We start from the raw sequence: 15,079 nt of genomic DNA on the forward strand, positions 1-15,079 counted from the left end.
GCAGAGGCCTTGTTAAAAATGAAAGCAGCAATCTGATTGGTTGCTATGGGCAACTGGGCAACTTTTGCTCTGCACAGGTTTTGATAAATCTCCCCCTATAACTTTTTAAATTTTATTATTTCTCCTTATACAGGGCTGTATGGGGGCTCATTTTTTGCGCCCCGATCTGTAGATTTTAACAGTACCATTTTTGTTGTTTTTATGGGACTTTTTGATTGCTTTTTTTAAATAAAATTCGGGAGTTGCGGTTAGTTACTAACTACAACTTCCAGCATGACCTGATACAGCTTGTGTATCTAATGTGTATCTAAACTATAGCTCCCACAATGTTGGACTATATAGTAGTATTTAGAATAGGTCAGTGTTTCCCAACCTGGACTGCCTCCAGCTATTCCAAAACTACAACTCCCAGCATGCCCGGACAGCCGTTGGCTGTCCGGGCATGCTGGGAGTTGTAGTTTTGCAACAGCTGGAGGTGCTCTGGTTGGGAACAATGATATAGGTTATGGTGCAACATTCTAGGAGTTGGAGGACTGGTTTGATAAATACCGGCCATTGCATATTTTTTATATAAAAATACCGGCAGGGTAGCCAAAACACCGGCTGTGCCGGTAAAATACCGGTCATGTGGCAACCCTACCTGTAGTATATATAGTAACCAGACACAGTAATATAAGCCTATGGAGAGGCAGAGCTCCGTTACGCTTCACCATAGATCATACTGTGCAGTGTTATAAAGCAGTTCTTCTTAATCCGGTCTTCTATTAACCCCTTCATGACCCAGCCCATTTTTACCTTCATGACCTGGGCATTTTTTGAAAATCTGACCACTGTCACTTTAAACATTAATAACTTTGGAATGCTTTTACTTATCATTCTGATTCCGAGATTGTTTTTTTGTGACATATTCTACTTTATGTTATTGGTAAAATTTCACTGATATTTGTATGCTTTCTTGGTAAAAAATCTAAAAATTTCATGAAAATTTTAAAAATGTTGCATTTTTCTAACTTTGACAGTCTCTGCTTGAAAGGAAAATGGATATTCCAAATAAATTACATATTGATTCACATATACAATATGTCTACTTTGTGTTTGCATAAAAAAATTGACAAGTTTTTACTTTTGGAAGACATCAGAGGGCTTCAAAGTTCCGCAGCAATTTTCCAATTTTTCTCAAGATTTTCAAAATCGTAATTTTTCAGGGCCCAGTTCAGGTTGGAAGTGGATTTTAAGGGTCTTCATATTAGAAATACCCCATAAATGACCCCATTATAAAAACTGCACCCCCCAAAGTATTCAAAATGACATTCAGTAAGTGTTTTAACCCTTTAGGTGTTTCACAGGAATAGCAGCAAAGTGAAGGAGAAAATTCTAAATCTTCAATTTTTACACTCGCATTTTCTTGTAGACCCAATTTTTGAATTTTTACAAGGGGTAAAAGGAGAGAAATCACCCTAAAATTTGTAACCAAATTTCTCTCGAGTAAGGAAATACCTCATATGCGTATGTAAAGTGTTCGGCGGGCGCAGTAGAGGGCTCAGAAGGGAAGGAGCGACAATGGGATTTTGGAGAGTGAGTTTTTCTGAAAGGGTTTTTGGGGGGCATGTTGCATTTAGGAAGCCCCTATGGTGCCAGAACAGTGGACCCCCCCACATGTGACCCCATTTTGGAAACTATACCCCTCATGGAATTTAATAAGGGGTGCAGTGAGCATTTACACCCCACTGACGTTTGACAGATATTTGAAACAGTGGACTGTGCAAATCAAAAATTTTATTTTTCATTTTCACAGACCACTGTTCCAAAAATCTGTCATACACCAGTGGGGTGTAAATGCTCACTGCACCCCTTATTACATTCCGTGAGGGGTGTAGTTTCCAAAATGGGGTCACATATGGATATTTATTGTTTTGCGTTTGTCAGAACTGCTGTAACAATCAGCCACCCCTGTGCAAATCGCCTCAAATGTACATGGCGCACTCTCCCTTCTTAGCCTTGTTGTGTGCCCCCAGAGCACTTTGCGCCCACATATGGGGTATCTCCGTAGTCGAGAGAAATAGCGTTACAAATTTTGGGGGTCTTTTTTCCCTTTTACCTCTTGTGAAAATGAAAAGTATAGGGCAACACCAGCATGTCAGTGTAAAAAATTTATTTTTTTACACTAACATGGTGGTGTAGACCCCAACTTCACCTTTTCATAAGGGGTTAAAGAAGAAAAAGCCTCCCAAAATTTGGAAGGCAATTTCTCCCGAGTACGGCGATACCCCATATGTGTCCCAAAACTGTTGCCCTGAAATACGACAGGGCTCCAAAGTGAGAGAGCGCCATGCGCATTTGAGGCCTGAATTAGGGATTTGCATAGGGGTATTCTATGCCAATGATTCCCAAACAGGGTGCCTCCAGCTGTTGCAAAACTCCCAGCATGCCTGGACAGTCAATGGCTGTCCGGCAATACTGGGAGTTATTATTTTGCAACAGCTGGAGGCTCCGTTTTGGAAACAGTAGCGTACCAGACGTTTTTCATTTTTTTGGGGGGAGGGGGGCTGTGTAGGGGTATGTGTATATGTAGTGTTTTTTACTTTTTATTTTAGGTTAGTGTTAGTGTAGTGTAGTCTTTTTAGGGTACAGTCACATGGGCAGAGGTTCACAGCAAGTTTGCCGCTGGAAGTTTGAGCTGCAGCGCAAAATTTGCGCCATCTCAAACTTGCAGCACTCACTGTAAACCTCCGCCCATGTGAGTGTACCCTGTACATTCACATTGGGGGGGCAAACATCCAGCTGTTGCAAACTCCGAGCATGCCCTTTGGCTGTCCGTGCATGCTGGGAGTTGTAGTTTTGCAACAGCTGGAGGAACGCTGGTTTGGAAACACTAAGTTAAGTAATAAACTTTCAAGTGTTTTGCAACCAAACTTAGTGTTTCCAAACCAGTGTGCCTCCAGCTGTTGCAAAACTACAACTCCCAGCATGCATGGTCTGTCAGTGCATGCTGGGAGTTATAGTTTTGCAACAATTGCAACAGCTGGAGGCACTGAGGTAGGAAACGGACATTGTTTCCCAACTAGTGTGCCTCCAGTTGTTGCAAAACTACAACTCCCAGCATGCCCAGACTGCCCAGGCATGCTGGAAGTTGTAGTTCGGCAATATCTGAAGGATCAGATGTTGCCGAACTACAACTTCCAGCATGCTTGGGCAGTCTGGGCATGCTGGGAGTTGTAGTTTTGCAACATCTGGAGGTCCACAGTTTGGAGACCACTGTATAATGGTCTCCAATCTGTGCTCTTCCAGATGTTAGAGAACTACAACTCCCAGCATACCTGGACAGACTGAGCATGCTGAGATTTGTAGTTTTGCAACATCTGGAAGAGCACAGATTGGAGACCATTATACAGTGGTCTCCAAACTGTGGGCCTCCAGATGTTGCAAAACTACAACTCCCAGCATGCCCAGAAAGCCAAAGGCCATCTGGGCATGCTGGGAGTTGCAGTTTTGAAACTCTCAGAGGCAGCAGTGAGATCGCTTTACGGCGATCTCACTGCTGCCAATGAAGATGCCGCACTGCTGCCGGAAACTCACCTCCGGGACGCAGCGCAGCCGGGACCGCATGGAGGACGCCGGGACCGCTCGGGACACCGCTCGGACGGGTAAGTGATGCCGGGGGACGGGTCAGGGACACTTAGCAGAGCAGTGTGTGTCCCGATCCCCGTGATCGGGACTCACACACCGCGCTGCTAAGTATACTGATAGCGAAACGCTGCTATCAGCTAGTCAGATTTGACCAGCTGATAGCAGCGATCGCCACCATCTTTCCGGGCGCTGCGGGATGCCGCGAGTAATGTTCATGACGTACCTGTATGTCATGGGTCGGGAACACCTTGCCACCCATGATGTACAGGTATGTCATAGGTGGGGAAGGGGTTAAAGGGGTACTCCGGTGGAAAACTTTTTTTTTTTTTTATCAACTGGTGCCAGAAAGTTAAACAGATTTGTAAATGACTTCTATTAAAAAATCTTAATCCTTCCAGTACTTATTAGCTGCTGAATACTACAGAGGAGATTCTTTTCTTTTTGGAACACAGAGCTGTCTGCTGACATCACGGGCACACTGCTCTCTGCTGACATCTCTGTCCATTTTAAGAACTGTCCAGAGTAAGAGAAAATCCCCATAGAAAACATATGGACAGGCATTTATCAAGCGATTTAGTTACATTTTTCTTACTAAAAATGTGGCACAAATGTCGCACCTGCGACTACGCGATTTTTCCTGCAACATTTTGACTGGAAAGCGAGAAAAGCAAGTTTTCCAAAACTTAACTACGTAGCAATAATTTTAAAATGGACTACGGGTAGTCTGGTATTTATTAACTGCGACAGTCGCAACTGCGTAAAAAAAAAGTTGCAACAAGGTTAAAAATTGACTAAATTTACTCCAGCTCAAACATGGAGCAGAAAAAGCTACTACCAAAGTTAAAAAGGTAAAATTGCTTACGTGAAAGAAAATTATCAACAGGCTGAAAGCAGTTGATAAATAAGTCATACATAAGCAAAAAAAAAAGTAAAGAAAAAATTACTAAAAAAAAGAATACATAAGCAAACATTGATAAATGTCCCTCATGCTGCTCTGAACAGTTCCTAAAATGGACACATGTCAGGTCTGTTCAGCATCCTTAGGCGCCTTTCACACTATACATTCATCCATTTTTAAAGATCTGTTATATGTTCCGCTATGAAAACCCTGAAAATCGTCCGTTCAACAGCTGTTACAAAATCCCATTATAGTCTATGGGATTTTTACATTACCCGTTTTACCCGTTATTTTGTGACGGGAGAAAGTAACGGGAGAAATAGTGCATGCACTATTTCTTCCGTTCTTTCTCCTGTCACAAAATTCAGAAAACACCCCATATGGGGGTGAAAATTGCTCTGCTGGCGCACTACAGGTCTCAGAAGAGAAGGAGTCACATTTGGCTTTTTGAAAGCAAATTTTGCTCTGGGGGCATGCCGCATTTAGGAAGCCCCTATGGTGCCAGAACAGCAAAAAAAAAAAACACATGGCATACCATTTTGGAAAGTAGACCCCTTGGGGAACGTAACAAGGGGTAATGTGAACCTTAATACCCTACAGGTGTTTCACGACTTTTGCATATGTAAAAAAAAAAAAAAATGTATCTAAAATGCTTGGTTTCCCAAAATTTTTAAAATTTTTAAATGGGTAACAGCAGAAAATACCCCCCAAAATTCGAAGCCCAATTTCTCCCGATTCAGAAAACACCCCATATGGGGGTGAAAAAGGCTCTGCTGGCGTACTACAGGTCTAAGTAGAGAAGGAGTCACATTTGGCTTTTTGAAACAAATTTTGCTCTGGGGGCATGCCGCATTTAGGAAGCCCCTATGGTGCCAAAAAAGCAAAAAAAAAACAAAACACATGGCATACCATTTTGGAAACTAGACCCCTCGGGGAACGTAACAAGGGGTAATGTGAACCTTAATACCCTACAGGTGTTTCACGACTTTTGCATATGTAAAAAAATATATATTTTTTTACCTAAAATGCTTGTTTTCCCAAAAATTTTACATTTTTAAAAAGGGTAATAGCAGAAAATACCCCCCAAAATTTGTAACACAATTTCTCCCGAGTACGGCGATACCCCATATGTGACCCTAAACTGTTGCCTTGAAATACGACAGGGCTCCAAAGTGAGAGCGCCATGCGCATTTGAGGCCTAAATTAGGGACTTGCATAGGGGTGGACATAGGGGTATTCTACGCCAGTGATTCCCAAACAGGGTGCCTCCAGCTGTTGTAAAACTCCCTGCATTCCTGGACAGTCAGTGGCTATCTGGCAGTACTGGGAGTAGTTGTGGAAACAGTGGCATACCAGACGTTTTTCATTTTTATTGGGTAGGGGAGGGGGGTTGTATAGGGGTATGTGTATATGTAGTGTTTTTTACTTTTTATTTTATTTTGTGTTAGTGTAGTGTAGTGTTTTTAGGGTACAGTCACATGGGTGGGGGTTCACAGTAGTTTCACGCTGGCAGTTTTAGCTGCGGCAGAAAATTTACCGCAGCTCAAACTTGCAGCCGGATACTTACTGTAATCCTCCGCCCATGTGAGTGTACCCTGTACATTCACATGGGGGGGGGGGGGGGGACATCCAGCTGTTGCAAAACTACAACTCCCAGCACGTACGGTCTATCAGTGCATGCTGGGAGTTGTAGTTTTGCAATCGCTGGAGGCTCCGTTTTGGAAACAGTGGCGTACCAGACGTTTTTCATTTTTATTGGGGAGGGGGGCTGTGTAGGGGTATGTGTATATGTAGTGTTTTTTACTTTTTACTTTATTGTGTGTTAGTGTAGTGTAGTGTTTTTAGGGTACAGTCACATGGGTGGGGGTTCACAGTAGTTTCACGCCGGCAGTTTTAGCTGCGGCAGAAAATTTGCCGCAGCTCAAACTTGCAGCCAGATACTTACTGTAATCCTCCGCCCATGTGAGTGTACCCTGTACATTCACATTGGGGGGGGGGGGGGGGGGACATCCAGCTGTTGCAAAACTACAACTCCCAGCATGTACGGTCTATCAGTACATGCTGGGAGTTGTAGTTTTGCGACAGCTGGAGGCACACTGGTTGTGAAACACAGAGTTTGGTAACAAACTCAGTGTTTTGCAACCAGTGTGCCTTCAGCTGTTGCAAAAGCTACAACCCCCAGCATGTACGGACAGCGGAAGGGCATGCTGGGTCTTGTAGTTATGCAACAGCTGGAGGCATACTACTTTGGCTGGGGATGCTGGGGATTGTAGTTATGCAACAGCTGGAGACACACTGGTTTGCTACTTAACTCAGTGTGCCTTCAGCTGTTGCAAAACTACAACTCTCAGCAGTCACCGACAGCCAACGGGCATGCTGGGAGATGTAGTGATGCAACCAGCAGATGCACCACTACAACTCACAGCATGCACTTTAGCTGATTGTGCAAGCTGGGAGTTGTAGTTATACAACAGCTGAAGGTATACTTTTCCATAGAAAAAAATGTGCCTCCAGCTGTTGCAAAACTATAAGTCCCAGCATGCCCATAAGGAAATGCTGGGAGTTGTGGTGGTCTGCCTCCTGCTGTTGCATAACTACAGCTCCCAGCATGCCCTTTTTGCATGCTGGGAGCTGTTGCTAAGCAACAGCAGGAGGCTGTCACTCACCTCCTACTGCTGCTGCTGCTCCACGCCGTGCAGGTCTTTCCCGCCACCGCCGCCGCTCCTGGGGCCCCGATCCCAACAGGGACGCCGGGGATCGGGGTCCCCAGCACCCGGGGTCTTCTTCCTGCACCCGCTCACGTCCTCCGGAAGAGGGGCGGAGCGGGTTGCGGGAGTGACACCCGCAGCAGGCACCGATTGGTCGGCCGACGAATCAGGGCGATCGTGAGGTGGCACCAGTGCCACCTCACCCCTGCTGGTTCTGGCTGTTCCGATCAGCCAATAATTCCGGGTCACCGGAGACCCGATTGACCCGGAATCCGCCGCAGATCGCTGGACTGAATTGTCCAGCGATCTGCGGCCATCGCCGACATGGGGGGTCATCATGACCCCCCTGGGCGATATGCCCCGATGCCTGCTGAACGATTTCAGCAGGCATCGGGCACCGGCTCCGCTCCAGATGGCTACGGGGGGCTGGTAAAACACATGACGTTCTCATACGTCATGTGTCCTTAAGGACTCGGAAATTGAGACGTATGAGAACGTCATGTGTCCTTAAGGGGTTAATATCTATAGCTAGCTTTGGGTGCAGGTAATACCTATAACTTCAAACCTTATAGGAGATCTCTGCGGAAAATGTACTTATCCCCTATCCTGTGGTAGCTGATCTCGGGGGGTCCGACTGCTGGGGCTTCCCCAGCGATCACTGGGACAGGGCCCGGAACTCAGTGAGGAGCACGTGCTGCAGCCGGCACGTGCTCCATTCATTTCTATGGAAATGCCGAAAAGACCTGAGTACAGCTCAAGGGCATCATCGGCACCCCAAAGAAATGAATGGAGCGCGTGCCGTCTTCTGGTAGAAGACACTCGCTCCTCACTGGGAGCTACTCACTACACGCGCTCCTCACTACTTATCAAAACCTGTGCAGAGGAGCAGTGGTGCAGTTGCCCATAGCAACCAATCAGATTACTGAAAAATGGGCCTCTGAAAAATGAAAGAAGCGATCTGACTGGTTGCTATGGGCAACTGCACTACTCTTTCTCTTCACAGGCTTTGATAAATCTCCCCAAGTGTGTTATGTATTGTGTTATATCTAGTGCAGGGCCTGAAGTTGTTGTTGGAGTCATGCACCCCCAAATGCACTAGACATAACAGGTTTTTTTAAATGTTCCTAATGTTATTTTTGTACCTAGTCCTTGATAACTGTAAATTGGGCAAATTGTCATGGTCCATTTGATCTACATCTCTCTTTGTTATTGGGATATTTAGCATGTTATAAGGAACATTTTAACGGCAAAAGTGTTGTGGTGAGCTGGGGTGTTGCTATAGTGAAGCAGGGTCTGGTGGTATTAACCCTGTGCGGTAAGGTGTTGTTAACTCCTTAAAGTTTGTGACGCCAGGATGTGGTTATTCCGGTATGGTAACCGCCGTCAACCAACCAAAAACGGTTTTACTTGTAATTCTTAAGAAACAGTCTTTACAGTTATGCAGTTTCTCTAGAGGCAACAGAGACACAGGATACCTCGCAGGCTTGCTGGGACTTGTGGTATTGAGAATATCTATGCAGGCCACTGTGCTACTAATATTATTCTTGCGTTGAGTAGTAGTCACTAGAAATTGTAGATAGAGCTTGATAACGCACGTTTTGAAGTGGCTGCAGGTTCTTTAGGCTTTGGCCTAGCGGAGATAAATTTAGATTACAGGTATTGTGCTTGGCTGAAATCCAGGAGATAAGAGAGAGAGAGTTTAGAGACTACAGCCCCGGGGGCGTGTCCAGCAGCGCATGGCGGCGGTCGCATAGTTCCTGTGCTCCGCTAACTTCTGGGCCTGATAGCGGCTACAAAGCGTGTTTACCCGACACTTCACCCAAAAAACCTGCTCTTTTACCTGCGCAGTCATGACCCGGACCTGAGGCAATAAGAAGAAAAGCCCCATGAAACTTACGGCCTTCTTCCCGGCTGCGGATGCTGCAAAAGATGGCGCGGCTAGTCCTCCGGCACACCAGGCGGGGGCTCCTTCTCCCAGCGGCTCGGCATCCCCGACTACTGGCAGTGCCTCACCGGCCTCTGCCTCCTCCAAAGCGGACGGTGACCGATCTCAGTCTCCGGTGACTACACCTCTGTCGAGCCCCCGGCAGATCTGCTGCGGCTTCTGGAATACACCAGGTACGCTTTTCGCCTGCGGCCCATAGCTCTCAGGGCGCGGGGGGCAGAGACGGGAAGGAGAGTGGAGGGGCCGACCTGACTCCTATAACGGAACAGGTTATGAGAGGTCTCCTATCAGAATTGAAATGTTCGCTGCAGGCAGACATACAAAATGCGGTCTCTAGTATTCAGCATGAAGTTGCCTCCATAGGGCACCGTACTTCTCATATAGAGACTAAAATGGCGGAGCTGATTGCTTCACACAACTCAGTGGTGGACCTCTCTAACTCCCTAGAGGATGAGGTTGCAGCCCTTAAACTGAAAATTGCAGATATGGAGGACCGCTCACGCCGCAATCATTTAAGGATTCGCGGTGTGCCGGAGTCGGTCAAAACGGAAGAGCTCCATGGCTTTGTAACTGACTTCTTCAGTCTGCTCTTACCACAAGCTTCCTCACTGGATCTACTCATAGACAGGGTGCATAGGCTCCCAAAACCCACCATGATTATTGAACTGATATCTATTAATGCTAAAGGACTCAATTCTCCATTTAAGCATTCCTTGTTATGGACTGAAGCAAAGCGTTTGAATGCAGATGTAATGTGTGTGCAGGAGACGCACCTGAACCTGGAAGATGTGGGTAGGTTTAAACACAAAAGATACCCCCACATGTTTCATGCTCATGCCCTGAACAAAATGGGTGGTGTCTCCATTGCCATTCGTGACTCGGTGGCCTTTGTCATGCACACTGTGGAAATTGACAGTGGGGGTAGATACATCATTATGACATGCTTACTTAATAATGCTCAATATACATTGGTGGCCTTGTATGCCCCGAATAGGCGCCAATGCGCATTTCTGTCGTCCCTGCTGCGCAAAGTTGGCCATGTTCCTGTTGGCCATGTTCTGCTATTGGGAGACTTTAACATGACAGTATGGCCTCATGTTGATTCTACTGCTACACATCCCAGAATAGGACCGACAGGCTTTTTCTCTCTGATTTCTCAATACGGGCTCTATGATGTATGGAGAATATCTCATCCCACTGAAAAAGATTTCACGTTTTACTCCACTGCCCAGGGGTCATACTCCCGTATTGATAATATCCTCATCTCTAAGTTACTATTACCGCTGATCTTGCAGACTAAAATCTTGCCTATAGAGTGGTCAGACCACTCTCCAATTAGTGTCTCGATTAGAGAGAAGTTTTTGCAGCACCCGGTCTCAGTCTGGAGACTTAACCCCATGATTCTGCATAATACGGAATGTGCGGAGGCTACGGCCACAGTTATTCCTGCTTTCTTTCAGGTCAATGACAGTGGTGACGTTACAAACCCAATGCTGTGGTGTGCTTTTAAAGCCACAATCAGAGGACACTTCATTAGCCAGACTGCTCATGACAAAAAGAAGAGGCTTGCACGCACTTTAGAATTACAACAAAAATTAGCAGACCTTCACCGTAGAAATAAAAATTCCTACTCCCCGGTTATAGCTGCTGAAATTTCCCAACTTCAATCTGACTTACATTCCTTATCCCTACACTCCTACGAACTGGCCCTGCGGAGACTTAAGATGTCCTATTACTGGCAGAGTAATAAAACTAGTTCACTCCTGGCTAAACAAGTTAAAAAGAGGATAGCGAAATCGAGAATAGCATACCTGACTGATCCCGGGGGGTTAAACTAGCAGACCCGCAGGGAATTGCAAATTGCTTTGCTGATTACTATAAGAAGTTGTACAACTTAGGCTCCGACAATGCAACACACCAACCATCGACTGCGGCTATCTCTTCTTTTCTCTCTTCTGTGTCCCTCCCCTCTTTGTCCCCCAAGCAGGTTGTAGATCTGAATAGACCCTTTACTGAGGAAGAGGTGATCGCATGTATCCGTGATCTTAAAAAAGGCAAGTCTCCTGGGCCGGACGGCATCATTAACGACTTCTATAAGAAGTTTGCTGAGTTGGTGGCTCCTTACCTGACTAGGACTTTTTATGATATTGTTGGGACAGGTTCTCCTCCTAAGGAGATGTTGGAGGCTCTGGTGGTTACCATCCCCAAATCAGGTAAACCGGCTGACAATACAGGTAGCTACCATCCTATTTTGCTACTAAATGGTGACATTAAGCTATATGCCATGCTGCTCGCAGCGAGGTTGAATGTGTGCCTGCCATCTCTTATCTCTAGAGATCAAGTGGGCTTTATCAGAGGCCGACAAACGTTAGACGCCACGAGACGCCTTCTTAACCTGATAACCAAGGCCCAATCTGATCGAACGCCTTCTCTTCTCCTTTCCTTGGACGCGGAGAAGGCGTTCGATCGGGTACATTGGGGGGTATCTTAGAGAGGTACTACACAAATTTCATATCCCCTCTAACTTTTGTACTGCTATTATAGCCCTTTACACAAGCCCATCAGCGAGAGTATTCTCCTCTGGAGCTCTCTCGGAGAAGTTCACTCTGAGTAATGGAACAAGACAGGGCTGTCCCTTGTCCCCGCTCATATTCACCCTAGTCATGGAGCCCTTTGCCCAACATGTAAGGACGTCATCGCAGATCTCTGGGATAACAGTTGGTTGTATGGACCATCGGATCGGACTTTTTGCCGACGACGTCATTATATGTCTTACTCATCCACAGAGGTCCTTGCCCGCGGTAATAGACATTATTAATAGGTTTTCTGAGGTTAGCTAGTATAAACTGAACACTTCAAAGTCTAGTATTTTAGCCCTTAATATTCCGGTGGAGATTGAACATTATCTTAAATCCAAATACCCCTTCACGTGGGAGATAGATCAAATCCCCTATCTAGGTGTTACGTTGACTTTGCAGCCCCGTAAACTGATTCCTGTTAATTTTACTTTGCTTAAAACCTGGATTGGCAAAGATCTAGACAGCTACTCCTTGATGCCTATCTCGTGGGCCGGCCGTATAGCCACAACAAAGATGATGATCCTGCCCAAGATCCTTTATTTTTTCAGGAATCTGCCAGTAGTGGTTCCAGCTTCCTACATAGCACAACTACAGAGGATACTGCTGCAGTTTATTTGGGCGGGTAAGAAGTCTAGAGTGAGGGCGTCTCTTTTGTATCAGCCGACTAGTAGAGGTGGGATGGGAGTGCCCAATCTGCGGGCCTACTATCAAACTGCCTTGCTGGACCAACTTAAGAAATGGTGGTGGCAGGTTGACTCTCCCCATTGGGTGGATATCGAAGCTGCTCTTCTATCCTGCCCCTTCCTCTCTCTTTTCCGCTTTCTTTGGACCTTACGCTTTTAATCCGATTGTCTCTCCCTCTTCTTCTTACTCTACTATTGCAGCGGCGGTTCGGTTGTGGAGGAAATCTAAAATTAGTAAGGTACTACTTCCCCCTCGTATCCAACACATCCCTTTGGAAGCAATTGGGGACTACTTGCCTGACATTAACTTCTGTCAGTGGATTGTAAAAGGTATTCAACTTATCTCAGACATTATGGAGGAGGACATATTGGCTCCCTTCACCTCTCTAGTTACTAATTATGGTATATCTAATAGGGATTTTTATCTGTACCCCAGACTGCAACATTTCCTTGGCTCACTCCAGTGGCCTGCACCTTCGCTTAAAACACCTTTTGAGTGCCACTTTCTAGCTGGGGAGACGTTCAGGAGAGGTATCACTGTGGGATACATTGAGATTCTTAAACTTGATATGCCGGACCAACACGGGTTCCAAGATAAGTGGGAGGGGGGCCTTTCCATGACCTTCACTACTGACCAGTGGGCGTACGCTTTGTCCCTACCCAAGAAAAGTTCCAGATGTGCCTCCCATCTCGAGGCTTCCCGTAAACTGACGTATAGGTGGTACTACACCCCGGTTAGACTGTCAAAAATCTATTCTTCTGTTTCCTCGGTGTGCTGGAGATGTGGTGTGTCAGATGGTACACTGTTGCATGTGTGGTGGACGTGCCCCACCTCTATGGGGGAAGGTCAGGTGTCTAATAGATAAATTGATTTGTGTACCATTTGCTTGGGGACCAGAGGTGGCACTTTTGACCTTGAATGTAGATATACTACCTCCTAAGTGTGTAACTGCTTTATTTCATATTCTAACGGTGACTAGAACTGCCATAGCTAGATGCTGGAGATCGAGGGACATACTGGATATCCAAGCAATCAAAGCTATGACTTGTCATAATTTGGTTATGGAGGGTCTTATAGCTAAACGCTTGGGCCTCTCTAAACCACGTGTTGATCAATGGTTTGAATGGGAAAAAACACTCCAAACTGTGAATTAAGATTCTTTGTTTTTTATACCCTCTCTATATGGAATTAATTTATGCTTGATGTACTGACCAAAGTTGATGCATGTGATAATGGGTCGGATAATACTCTGGTTCCTGTTTGACTGTTCTGTTCTTATGTCTCCATATGGAGATTACCCTGTTATACTTTGAAATTCAAAATAAAGTATTACAATAGAGACTACAGCCCCTTATTTACTAAGTAGGCTGGACTACAGGCCATTGGTTGCAAAGCCTGTAGGTCCTGTACCCGGGGAACTCTGGGTAGTGTCACATGACAGTGGTTCACATGACTAACTTCTATACATTTGTACAACTTTATGTATAATGAACAATATGCACACAATATATACAATATATACAATGCATTTATATGAGACAATAGAAGGTGGGGTGAAAGAGATGAACCCTGCAGGAGAGCACTATGGACTGCTGGGACTCTTCCTGAGGGGACTTGCCCTGTACCGGGAAAGCACACTGTGCTCAACACGAAACTGTATCTAGGTGCATTCACACCAAGTTTTGTAGTTACGGAGATCCGGCGGTAAAATGTGAAAACCGGGTGTTCCAGTATCCCAGCTGGACCCGGACCGTATCTCATTTATTTGAATGACCCGAACGGAGTCAGATAGTGACTCCAGTCGGCTCATTTTTGCCCATATCCAGTTTTCTGACCGGACTCAAAACCGTGGTATGCTACGGTTTTCAGTCTGGCCAGCAAGCGCCCGTTTTTCACATTTCCCAGCCGGATCCGTTCACCGTAACTGCAAAAAGTGGTGTGAATGCACCCTTAGGTACCAAAATGCATGAGGCCTTGACCTCATGTCTGACCATAAGGCAGTGGTCTCAAACTGTGGCCCTCCAGATGCTGCAAAACTTCAACTCCCAGCATGCCCGGACAGCTGTTGGCTGTCTGGGCATGCTGGGAGTTGAAGTTTTGCATCATCTGGAGGGCCACAGTTTGAGACAACTGCCATAAAGGATCATGCACTCTAGGAAGACTACAAATAACGACATCTTGACACTAGAGAGATCGGAAGGCATTTCGAGAGAATAATATTTAGGTTTGGCACAATCTGAGTTTTGTTTTCGAACAATGGCCGATACTGTAAAAAACATAAACATTAAATCTGCCTCAAACATATGAGTGAGCGATATGCGTACGACAAACAAGAGAAGGATGGGAAGAGGTAATGAGCAGCGGCTTCCTGTTGGTCTGTGTCTTGTGGTTAATGGCTATCGGAAGAGCGTAGGATGAGACGTCCGGTGTGAGCTTCAAAACAGGCAGCAGAATGGGCTGACGTTGGTGACATACACTGAAAGAATGCTACGTTTCCTTATTCTGTTAAGCAGGAATTCCAAAATTTTCTGGAGGTTTGAAGAAATATTAAAGAAGCATGAACTAAGAGAAAGGAGTTCTTAATTTGGGACCTATATTTTTTTTGTGGGAGCAGAGTAGCTATGAAAAGTACCTCTCT

The 15,079-nt window shown here is 45.6% G+C and overlaps 1 protein-coding gene across 3 annotated transcripts in view; it reads right to left on the reverse strand.

The window, feature by feature from the left end:
- The window catches only part of LOC130267370 (catechol O-methyltransferase-like), a 37,558-nt gene that overhangs the window by 13,899 nt on the left and 8,580 nt on the right, over positions 1-15,079 (reverse strand). The window lies entirely within an intron of this gene.

Source organism: Hyla sarda, chromosome 4, assembly GCF_029499605.1.
Source record: "Hyla sarda isolate aHylSar1 chromosome 4, aHylSar1.hap1, whole genome shotgun sequence".
NCBI classification, from domain to species: Eukaryota; Metazoa; Chordata; class Amphibia; order Anura; family Hylidae; genus Hyla; species Hyla sarda.